Genomic DNA, 11,453 nt, shown 5'->3' on the forward strand with positions numbered 1-11,453 from the left:
ATCGACTGAGACGAGAAACAGATGCCTACCAAACCCCACCACAAAGCCAATCCACTTGAATAATTCAGAGCTTCAGTGTAAAACACATCCCAAAACACAGCATAGCATGTCAACCAGAACAAAGAGCAGATCCCCTTTCTTTCACAGCACAGGGGCTGGGCTGATGGGAGTACAGTTGAAGTCCATGTGAACATGCCACACAATGTAACCGTAATATGACATAGGAACCACTTACTGCATAAAGGGGAGTGATTGCGTATCAGGTTGGTTATTTACCAGGTACAGCATTTTATAAGTGCTTGGTGACTCAGCACCAGCATTCCATGGCACACCCTAATACTTGGTATGGTTTTGTCGGGTGTCTTGACCCATGTTTGAATTATTAGGCTACAACATTTGGTGCAGTGGGCTTAGAAAATCCAAGGTGGCCGAAAAGCCCACATTGCGCCAGAATCCAGGAAAACCGTGCAGTTTTGCGCACACCAAAATGGTCGCCTAACCTGCCACCCACCAGTGCGAGTGTGATGGGCTAAAAGCGCCATGAGTGAAACGTGGTGCCAAAGGAAAAACAGCAGTGCCTGTTAGCTCAAAAAGCGCTTTGAAATCACCTTTGTTTCTCTGAAATGCAAGCTAAAAATGCCTCTTTTAAACATTGCAAGCTATTCAAAAATCTCACTGAACACCAGCAGACATTTGGCATAATGTAGTCTTGTGTGCCTACAAAATCTGGAAAGATGAAGAGCCCAAAACAATGTTTATAACAAAACTGGCTGAGCTGTGGATGTCAGCAGCTTAACTGAAATTGGATTTAAAACCACTAAAATTGAAATGTTTAAAATAAATGAGTGACCTACTTTTGAGTGTCACATAGGTTGTAACTGTTTAAAGGTCATAGTTTTGAACTTAGAATTAGCGTTCTAGCTGCATGTGTAAACATTGTAAGTTTGATTTGAATGAAGAAAACTGGAACAAAAGTGACATTTAGCTGAAGCCTGGCTTGAAGAGATTGAATTCTGCACGGCAACTATCCCTGACAGGAGTTGAAACATGCCCAGCAACTGCATTTGCAGGTCTGGCTGCCTTCTACTGTTCCCACCAAAACGAGATTACACCTCTCTGATTGAATCAGGGGAGGAGCACCTGGGAGCAGGGAAACAGAACAATGAGCTTTCCTTGGCTCAGGCAAATGTTAAATTAGGGGGGGGTCGTAAATGGCTTCCTCTTGGAAGAAACTGGAAGGAGCAGTGCCTCTGTGAGCAACCTGAGTTGGAGGAAGTGGACAAACCAGAAATTCCACCATGTGCTTTGGGAAACCACACCCCTCTGGGCCAGAGCATAATTTTAAAAAGATGTATAATTCATAGTACGGACTTGTCAAAATTATATAATTAATATCATTATTCTTGTGATTTTTCTGTGCACATTTTAAGAGGTGTTAGGACTCTGTGGTATGTTCTGGGGGGTAGTAGCGGAAAATAAGGTATTACGCCGAATGTCTGTATGTTAAAAATCTGACACTTTATCATCTGATGGCCATATTCCTTGTGCATGTTTGTGTAAATTCTGGAAAAGTTTAGAGGTTGTGTTCTTGATGAAAAGGGCAGAATTCTGTCATAAGTGGACACGACATCTTACAAAGACAGGGATCGGATGGTTTGGTGCTACAGAAAATATGTTAACTGGACATATAATATTAGAAAAATGGTACACAGATAAATATGTATTTGGATCAAAAATAGATTTGTGTGCAAATTGACAAGGGGAGTGTTCTTTCTGTATGCCGTAAAATTGATGCCTGATGACACTCCATTCCTTCCCCCAATCAAGGGAGAGAGGAGAACTTGGCCAATGATAAGTTGTGAGGGGCAGGCTTGGTTATGCCCACGCACACACCCATTTTCAAAACACATAAAAAGAGACTGCTTTGGACAGGCAAGACACTCACTTTCCATTTTCTTGTGAAGCATTTTGCCGGACCAGACAATATCCAGAAGGACCATCTCCAGAACTTAACTCCAGATAGATCCAGAACCAAGCCAGAACTTAAAGCAAGGAGGCCTAGTCCACAAGCTGAATCCTTTTCCGCAGGCCTCAAAATCTTTTGCAAATTATTCAAACAGCCGAGCTGAGCTGTTTGATTCTGGCTAGAACCCTGTGCCAGTACCCAGAAAGTAGTGCTGTATACAGAATCCACTTGATCCAGACCAGCAGAACCAGAGACCCAGACCAGACCGCAGTGCCGCTAACAGACCCAGACCAGACCGCTGTGAGCAGAACCAGTACCAGAAGCCGCCAGAAGTCCAGTCTAACCTGTTGACCAGATCCGTGATGAGGCCCATTCCTTCCAAAATTAGGAGTATCCTGAGGCCTGTGCAGAACCCATCTCTTAGTTTAAAATAATCTGATTCAAAACATTTGAACCTGTCCAGAACTGCATCAGAGGAATCGTGTGTTCATTCTGTCATTTCAAAGCTGTAAAAGTGTCATTTTTTTCATTCTGAAGTTTACTTTAATTTCGGGAAACCTTCACAAAATCGTCCGTATCTTTGGAACCGCGTGTGTTAGGAATGTGATTTTACTTTCATTTTTAAAGCTAAGAATCTAACCTTTCCAACAAGTCCTAAACCGACTTTCTACTCCTTATAGTTTTTCCGCAATCGCGCTCGACGCATTCGGAAAAATTGCCGCGAATTGAAAAATTAGCTCCTGTCAAAGATAGCTGTCTTTTGCTCGCAACTGCGGAAATCCGTTTTCCCTCTGATAATCATTCCTGAATCATTGCCAGTGTGACTTGAACTAATCTTAAATAGCTATCACCTACCCCGAACCCCCTACAGGGAATTAAAATAATATTTAGCATATTTTTCCCTTCTTTGCATACCACATTTAAAAGTACTTTTGCCTGTGTTTAAAACCATCCCTGTTTCTCTAAGCTTGCTAGGGGGGAACTGAAATTCGTATTGTATTGTGATTGTATCCCTGAAAACTGTGTGCTTTACTTCCATCTCCTTATACTGCATAGGGGGGGAGTGAATTGCCACAAGGGGAAAAGTGAACATATTATCTCTTGTTGAAACCCTATCAGTTTATTTCTGTACTGCATTTTTATTCATCATTGCATTTCCTTGAAATCATAAAAGTATTCTCCACTACCTTATCCCCCCTATACTAACTCCTAAGTAATTAAATCAGTGTGCTAGTGTAACATCATCCATTGTTGATCACTGTCATATGCCTAAGTGTGATATCAAATATTAATTTATTCATAAAAGTGTGATATATATATATATATTGTTTACTTTCTCAATAAACCTTTTAAATTGAAAAACAAACCTACTTCTTGGCTCAGTGAGGTCAGGGGGATTAAAAGAGAGGGGCGTTATATAAGGGTTTATCATCCAGAGTATAACTTGTCATAAAAATATATAAATAAGGGCTTCCCTTGGTCGTCCCAGACGAGGCACTGACTTAGTGGGATTGCTGAATTGAAGTCATTAACAACACACACTATGCTGATGACACCCAGGTGTTCCTTCCCCTCACCGGGAGCTATCTTCAAGACGCATCAACCCTTCAACAAATTTACTCCACAATCCAAGCCTGGATGGCCACTAATGGCTTATGCCTCAAAGGGGATAAAACTGAAATCCTCATCCTTGGTCAAAAATCCACGCTAGCCAAACTAGATCCGACCTATCAAAACTTCTGCATTGACAACTGTGTCATCCCAGTCCGATCCTCAGTTAAAACGCTCGGCGTCCACATTGATGCTACACTATCCATGGATAAACAAGTTAGCGCCATTGTATCGGCCTCCGCTCTGAGTACCAAATTGATCAATGACAAAAAGCCATTTCTAACAAAAGACAACTGCCTCTCCATTGCTAGAGCCACCATAGGAGCCAAATTGGACTATTGCAATTCCCTCCTAGCTGGTACATAAAAAAAAACCTAGCCAGACACCAAACAACTCAAAACAACTCTCTCAGAGCAGCTCTCAGCATTCCTAAAAGAGAACACATCTCTCAAGCAAGAAAATATGTACACTGGCTACCAGTTAAAGACCGAATCACTTTCAAGATTCGCTCCACCACACACAAATGCATCAACCTGACCGCAGCCTCTTACCTATCGGACACTCTAGCTAGAACACAATCTACAAGACCCATAAGACTAGGGTACACCAACCAACTTACAGTGCCACGAATTACTAGGGCCAGGGCAGGAGGAATAGGATTCCCCTATCTGGCACCTAAGCTATGGAACGTGCTACCCACAGCCCTCTGAGCTGAAACCTCTCTCCAGGCCTTCCTCAAAAATCTAAAAACTGCACTCTTCAATTAGCTGCTAGCTCATTGTCTGTAAATGGCTTACAGCTATGCTTCCTGCACCTATTGTAACAAACGCCACTATGCCACAATGCCACTTCCTTCTGTATGTGATACGTGACTACTGTAACTAAGCTATGAGCATCTACTGTAACCAGCGCCACAATGCTCACGGGCTGCTGTGTGCTTAACAAATGTAAATAAATAAATAAATGACAGACATTCTGACCAGGTTGTGTAGGGGAGTAAATGTAACAGTCACGGGAGATAATGCATAAGTGGACATATGTATTTATCTATTTCATTTTTTGATAGCACCCAGACCCGGAAGTATCATGGCGCTAGAATAGATTACATTACAATCAATGCCTTTTTAATAGCAGTGTTACATAGTGAACCCTCTGTCCTCAAGCACTTCCTTATGCTCTCTCTCCTTTAAAATCCTCTGCCGATCCAACCTGTGCGGCAAATTCTCGCCCAAACTCTATCACTCCTTTCCTGGGCAAACTCCTTGAAAAGCTGGCCATCTCCCAACTCCCTCTCCACACTGAATCTGTTGGTTGTCTCCATGAGCATCAGTCTGGCTTCAGAGCTGCCAGAAGCACGGAAACTGATCTCCTGAACACCCTTGAAGATTTGCTATTTAACCTTGACTACAGCTTTCCTTCTGGACTCATCCTCCTTGATCTTTCCTCTGCTTTTGACACTGTCAATGACGCTATCCTGATCAATCGACTCCCTGAGAACCTGGCCATCATGGATCAGGCCCTGGAGTTGTTGACCTCCTTCCTCCTGGACCGAGCTTCCCATGTCCAAGTTGGGTCTTTTCTCTCCACCACCTCTCTCTCCACATGTGGTGTTCCCTAGGGTTCTTCAATGTCTACTTGGCCCCTTTGGCCCAACTGATCTCTAGCTTCTCCTCTAACGTTCAGTGTTATACGGATGGCACGCAGCTCTCTTTCAGGTTCACCCGAGCCTCTTCTCCTCTCTCACTCATTCCTGACTGCCTATCAGTGATTCGGCTTAGTGCGCCATCAACGATATCTGCCTTAATGCCAGTAAGACGGAGATCCTTTTCATTGGGACCTCTGCTCCCGCTTTCCCTCCCTCACTCTGGTCGCCCTCCTTGGGCCTCTTCCATCACCTGCCTGTGAGGCAAAAAACGTTGGCGTTATCTTTGACTCCTCTCCTTCTCACATCACGGACCTTGCCAAGAAGGTATTCTTCCTTTCCTCACTTTGACAGCCTCTGTTTAAAACTGCCTGCCTCTACTCTCCGCCCTCTGCAACCAATCCAGAACAGGGCAGCAAGACTTGTCCTTGGCCTCAAGCCCAAGGACTGTATCTCTTCAGCTCTGAAATCTCTTCAGTGGCTCCTGGTGTCTGCAAGGATTGAGTTCAAGACCCTCTCCATCATCCACAAGGCTTTCTGGGCCCGGGGCCCGTACTCCATCCAACTCTCTCCTCCAAAATACCTTTCTTCTCAAGCCCTTCGCTCAGCCACCTCCAACTCTCTGAGAGTCAGATGCTTCTCCAGACAGAGGGTGGGAGTAGATCTCTCTCGTCTGCAGGTGCCTCCCTCTGGAATGGCCTGCATGCACCTCACAAACTTGAGCCGGACCACCTGAAATTCCAGAAGCAGTTCAAGACTTTCCCTTTCTCCTCTGCTTTCTCTCCCTCCCCCCCTGCTGACCTACCTGTCTGCTACACTAACTGGTTGCTTGGCTACCCTCAGTGTTACACTGGGTAGCAGGCTCCTCCATGTTCAGACCCCCAGTGCTGCCTCTGGGCCTACCGTTCACTTAGGTGATGTAAATGTAACCCTTACATTCCCTTGCCTCCTTGCACTTACCCAGAGCCATGCTGCCTTGCCTGCCCTTACTCAGAGCATTTCTGTCCTGTTTGCACTTCCTCTTTCCTCTCCCTGGCATTTCCCCCTCTCCTATCCCCCTGCACGATTGCATTGGCACACTTCCATGATCTGAATGACACAAGGCCTAGTAAGATCGTTTGTCTTGTCTTCCCTCTGTCTTCACTCCCTTGTCTTGTCTCATCTGGAAACACAGGCATGTTATGAATGACATATCATAGCATATCATTATGAAAGGTTTCATTACAGGAAATACATTTTGGGTGGAGGGCAACAGAATTTAGGCATTATTGTTAAACAGTGCAGTTTCAACTTTTTTTAATGAAAGATCAGATTAGTGGGCTCTTCTTGGATGCATACATACATTAAGGACAACCAACATTGGATTATTTTTAAGTGCAGGTAGGAGGTATGACCAGCTGAGCTGGGGGTGTGATCATGATGGGTGAAGTGCTAGAATTGAGGCAGAGGAAGTGAAAGACAGAGGCAGGATAGATGCGAGGGAAAAAATGATAGCTAGCTTGCAGCAGATGAGAGGTAGGTTAAGAGGGTAAATCAGAGGTGAAGAGGGAGGATTTTAGTTTGGTTTTGAACAAATCCATGTGGACAGTTTGTCGATGTCCGAGTGAACTGAATTCCATGCAAGTGGAGCAAGAAGCGAGAAAGGGCGAAAGTGAGAGGAAGCACAGGGAAGGCATGGACCAACAAAGGTAGTCGAGGAGGCATAGCAGAGATTACGAGAAGGCTTATAGTGTTGGATAGTGGAGGAGAGGCACATGGATGGAAGACAATTGGCTGCAATTGAATCCAAAGAAAACTGAGGTGCTTTTGTTTGGCCCTAAGAACCTCCTTGATGGAGAAAAATGCCCTCCCCCACCCCAGTTTCTGGAAGCCAGCCTCAAATACACCACCAAGGTAAATAACCTGGCTGTATTTGGCAGAGTGGTCTCAGCCAAGGTTCAGTCTGTATTTTACAATATTCGTCTTCTGCGCCAAGCTTTACCCTATGTTCCCGGAGCAGATCGGGCGGTGGTAGTGGGGGCGTTGGTCAATTCAAACCTTGACTAATACAACGGACTCCTGGCAGGAGAACCGAGCAATCATATCCATCGCCTTCAAAACGCGCAAAATGCGGGAGTGAGACTGATCTTTGATGTAGCCAAGAACACTCATACTTCAGGTCTCCGCCGATCGTTACTCTGGCTGACGGTGGAAGATCGGATTAAATTCAAGATTGTTGCCTGGTTTATAGATGTTTTCATGGGATGGCACCAGTATATTTGATAAACAAATTGAAACAGTGCCAACCCACCCGAACCCATAGGTCGGAGGCTCAACTCCTGCTTGTAATTCCTAGGATGAAGTGCAGATCAAGAGGAGACCGGTGTTTTTCAGTGACCGGACTCAAATAGTGTAATTGTCTCCCACTAAATCTGAGACAGGCTAAGTAAATTTAATGATTCCGGATCCCTGCTCAGTTTACGTTTGTTCTAATACGACTCAGATGGGCTTGCCCTGCTCCCCTTCAGTGAATCCATTCCATCTGTGCCAGGATACGATTTAGTTCGCTGTGTGCGCGTTTATGAATGTTTCAAAATCAATCAAAATCATTCAATACAGTGGTGCCTTACTGTGGATAAATTTGTGAACCACGATAAGAAATTTAAATCTGGTCCTGTTTTGCATCATCGGCCATCCAGCCTGGTGACGGTACGAGGAAGTAAGTGTGATGTGAGGGAGTTTCAAGAGAGTCCTGGTAGCAAAGTTAATGATTTTGTTGAGAAGACAGAATGCATAGTTGGGGAGACCAAAGAGGATACTGGCACACTAGTCCACTTTAGAGAAGACAAGAGATGCTTGGTGGTGTTGATAGGAAGGAGGTGCCTGATTTTCCTAATATTTAGGAGTTTGAGGTGAGCTGCTGTTCCAGTTTTGGAGAACGTGCGAGAAGGGTCATAGATGATGCAGAGGATTCTAGCTAAAAATTAGTAGGGGAGAGTGTCAGGTGGGAATCGAATAGGCAGAGGAAGAGACGAGAGAGCGCTTTTGGAAGGGAAGAAGAGTATCTCTGTTTTGGTAGCGTTTCACATCAGAGAGTGCAAAGCCATTCAATATTTAATGGCAGAGAGACAGTTAGATATGTTGATAGAGAGATCAGAGGAGAGTTCAGGAAAAGAGAAGAAGATTTGGGTGTTGTATGTAAAGAGTTGGTCTGAGAACCCAAAGGAGGAGATTAGCGCCCCAAGAACAGAAGTGTAGAGTGCAAAGAGGAGTGGGCCCAAGACAGAGCCCCGTGTAACACCAACAGTTAGAGGAATGAGTTGAGAGGTGTTGTTGCTCCAGGAGACAGAGAATTGGTGAGGTGCAAGGTAGGATTCAATCCAGGCAAGGGGTTGATTGTGAATCCCAAGAAGAAAGAGAGTACTAAGGAGATGCGAGTGATCAACAGTGTCAAAGGCAGAATACAGGCCAAGAGGAATTAGGATAGAGAATAGGTTTGAGTGCTTAGCACAGGCAATGAAGTTGGACACATTCATGAGAGCAGTTTCTGTGAAGTGTCAGGAGCGGAAACTGCTTGTAGGGGGTCTCAAAGGTTGTGGATGTCTAAGAAATTGGTAAGATGGTTGAAAACAATTTTGAGCACTTTAGAGACACAGGGAAAAAGTTAGCTGGTAGGTTTGGGTCAGCTGCTTGCTTTTTTAGGAGAGGGATGACAGTGGCTTTTTTGAAAACAAAGAGAAAGCAAGCAGAGTCAGACAGATTGAAGAGTTCAGTGAGGTGAGAGGCTGCTATAGGGGCAATAGGCTTGACTAGCAGAGGACCAAGATGGTCTGATGAGGCACAAGAGGGGTTAGCCTTCATCAATAGCGATAGCACATCATCAGTATTAGTGTCACTAAAATAGAGATGGAGGCAGAGGATGATGGTAGAGTAGGCAGAGTGTAAACTGTATGAGGAGGAAGACTTAGGAAGGTCAGGAGAGAGTCTCTATGTTTGGCAATTTTTTGCACCGAAGTACACAGCTAGGTCATTAGCAGTGAGAGTGGAGTTGATATTCATAGACTTAGGAGGAGTGAGGTGTAGGTTTAGAGTGCCCTGTAGCCGGCGAGGATGGTTGGAGTGAGAGTCAATGAGGTTTATCCGCAATTGGTATTATCTAACAATGTTTTCACTAGGGAAAAACTGTGGCAGTCTGTTTCATATACTATGTTGACTGCGTAATATAAAAAGAGATTTAGTACTATACGTTTTGTTTTATGTTATGCAGCAAACATAGTACAACAACCTTCTGGCTCCTTATTGCCCTGTGCAAGCTTTTTTAAATAATATGGATTGTGACAAAACCTGTTTGCTCCAATTTGTATTATCAGAACATTTGCTCCGTTTTTAGCGCTGGTACCAATGATAGATAATCCTGCCCCCGGAGGGAATTGGCAGGTCTGCATGGAGCTGAGTGGAACGTTGAGCTTGTTGTTTGGGTGAGTGCTGTATAAGGGTCAGTCAGTGCCTGGGAACTGCATGAGATCATCAGTCCAGGCTTTCTTCCATGTCTACTTATCTTGGTTTTTACACCTACAAGCCTGCATGGGTCAAGTACCTGGGACTGCAGAATTATGTGAACTAACATTTCACTCCACTAGCCATAGAGGTGGCTGAGGATTCCATCACTGCATGTTTTCAACCACGATGGCCATCTCCTGTCCCTCATAAACTTCTCTTTTAGTAATGTTCGTATCTACATCTTCACAAACAGGATCTCCTAGAATGATTGGTCCTGATGAAAGCAAACAAGAAGATTCCTCTTGCCGAAACCTCTACCAGCATCAACCCTGTTGTGAATGCTTACCTCCACACCACAGCTCTGCGTTGTGGCTGCTACCTACTAATTTTCAGACCAATCCTTATCAAAATAACTAGTATCTGGTCATAAATGGTTTATCCTGCAGTGCTGTAAGCCTGTCAGAATAATTGATTTTTATGACTAGGACAGGAAATCCACTGTTTGAGTAATTTTGATTTATTTGTGGCTTTAGTATCACAGATGTCAATGTACCACATGTCTCTTCATGCTTGCCAATATGTTGAGTCTATGTGTACCGTTTGTATTTGTTTTGTACACACACACACACACACACACACACACACACACAGTAAGCCTTGGTTCACATATTCATCCAGACCAATAAAAGTGTGGACATCAATAAACTTGAAAATTGCTTCAACAGTTGCTTTGATGACATGTATGAAAGTTGATGGCCATTTATCTTGTATTTAAGCACTATCCATTACATTTATATATGTATTGATTGAATATTTATAAGATGCACTATGTTCCAGCATCTCCTATGCACAGCTTGTTTTTTATTAATTATTTCCCTTCAAATTCAAAGAGAAAGTCTGTCCATTGCACGTACATGTTCTTACCTACATGCAAAAATATGAATTCCCCACAGCCTTCTTCCTCTGCTAGCCCTCCCCTCCGATCCGTTATTTCCAGTACTATCTAGCTCCAGTACTCAAAGTACAGCAGATACGCAGCATGCATTTCATAGTTGACAAAGAAGTACCTCAAATGGCAAATAGGTGGTAAAATACCACCAGCAAAAACATGTGTACACTTATGTGTTTCTGTTGGGCAGTTGTAGAAAAATATAAGCAGATCATAGCTGTTTTTTTCTTTCCTTTTGGGTGGTAATTAGCACCGTTGTGAAGCATCATTTAGTTCTATGATGCTGAATGCCTGGAGCAGTGCATTCAGCATGGACTGTCCTGTCCTCACCACCTGTAAGCTGGTGGTGGACCAGCAGCGCAAGTGTGTCTGTCGCGCGGTGTTCATCACTGCTGGGAGGATAGGCCTCCTTTTGACTGTGAGGCCCAGAGCAATCTCTGAACAATTTAGGAAATTGCTTTCATCCTCAGTGATCCTTTTTGGTGATCTCTTCCCTATGACAGAGGTTCATAAACATAGTGTGAAAGCTTTACTCAGTGTCTATCAGACATATCAGAGGAAAGAGACCCTTTGCCTAGAAACACCTGGGCCAGTGTGATAACCCTTCCCCAGCTGAGACTGCCACGGCCCAGGCACGGACTGCTCAACACGCAGGTAATGCAAGATGGCCACTGACTTACTATCATTCGCCTTTCTCAATATTAATTGTTGCCCACTTTGGTATTACTTTTTGTTGTTCCAGTTAGTTGTTGCCCCAATGTCATATTGTTCTATTGTGTCCATTTGTATTGTTTTCTCCACTGTGA

This window comes from Ambystoma mexicanum, chromosome 5q (assembly GCF_040938575.1).
Source record: "Ambystoma mexicanum isolate Mex_15411 chromosome 5q, UKY_AmexF1_1, whole genome shotgun sequence".
NCBI classification, from domain to species: domain Eukaryota; kingdom Metazoa; phylum Chordata; class Amphibia; order Caudata; family Ambystomatidae; genus Ambystoma; species Ambystoma mexicanum.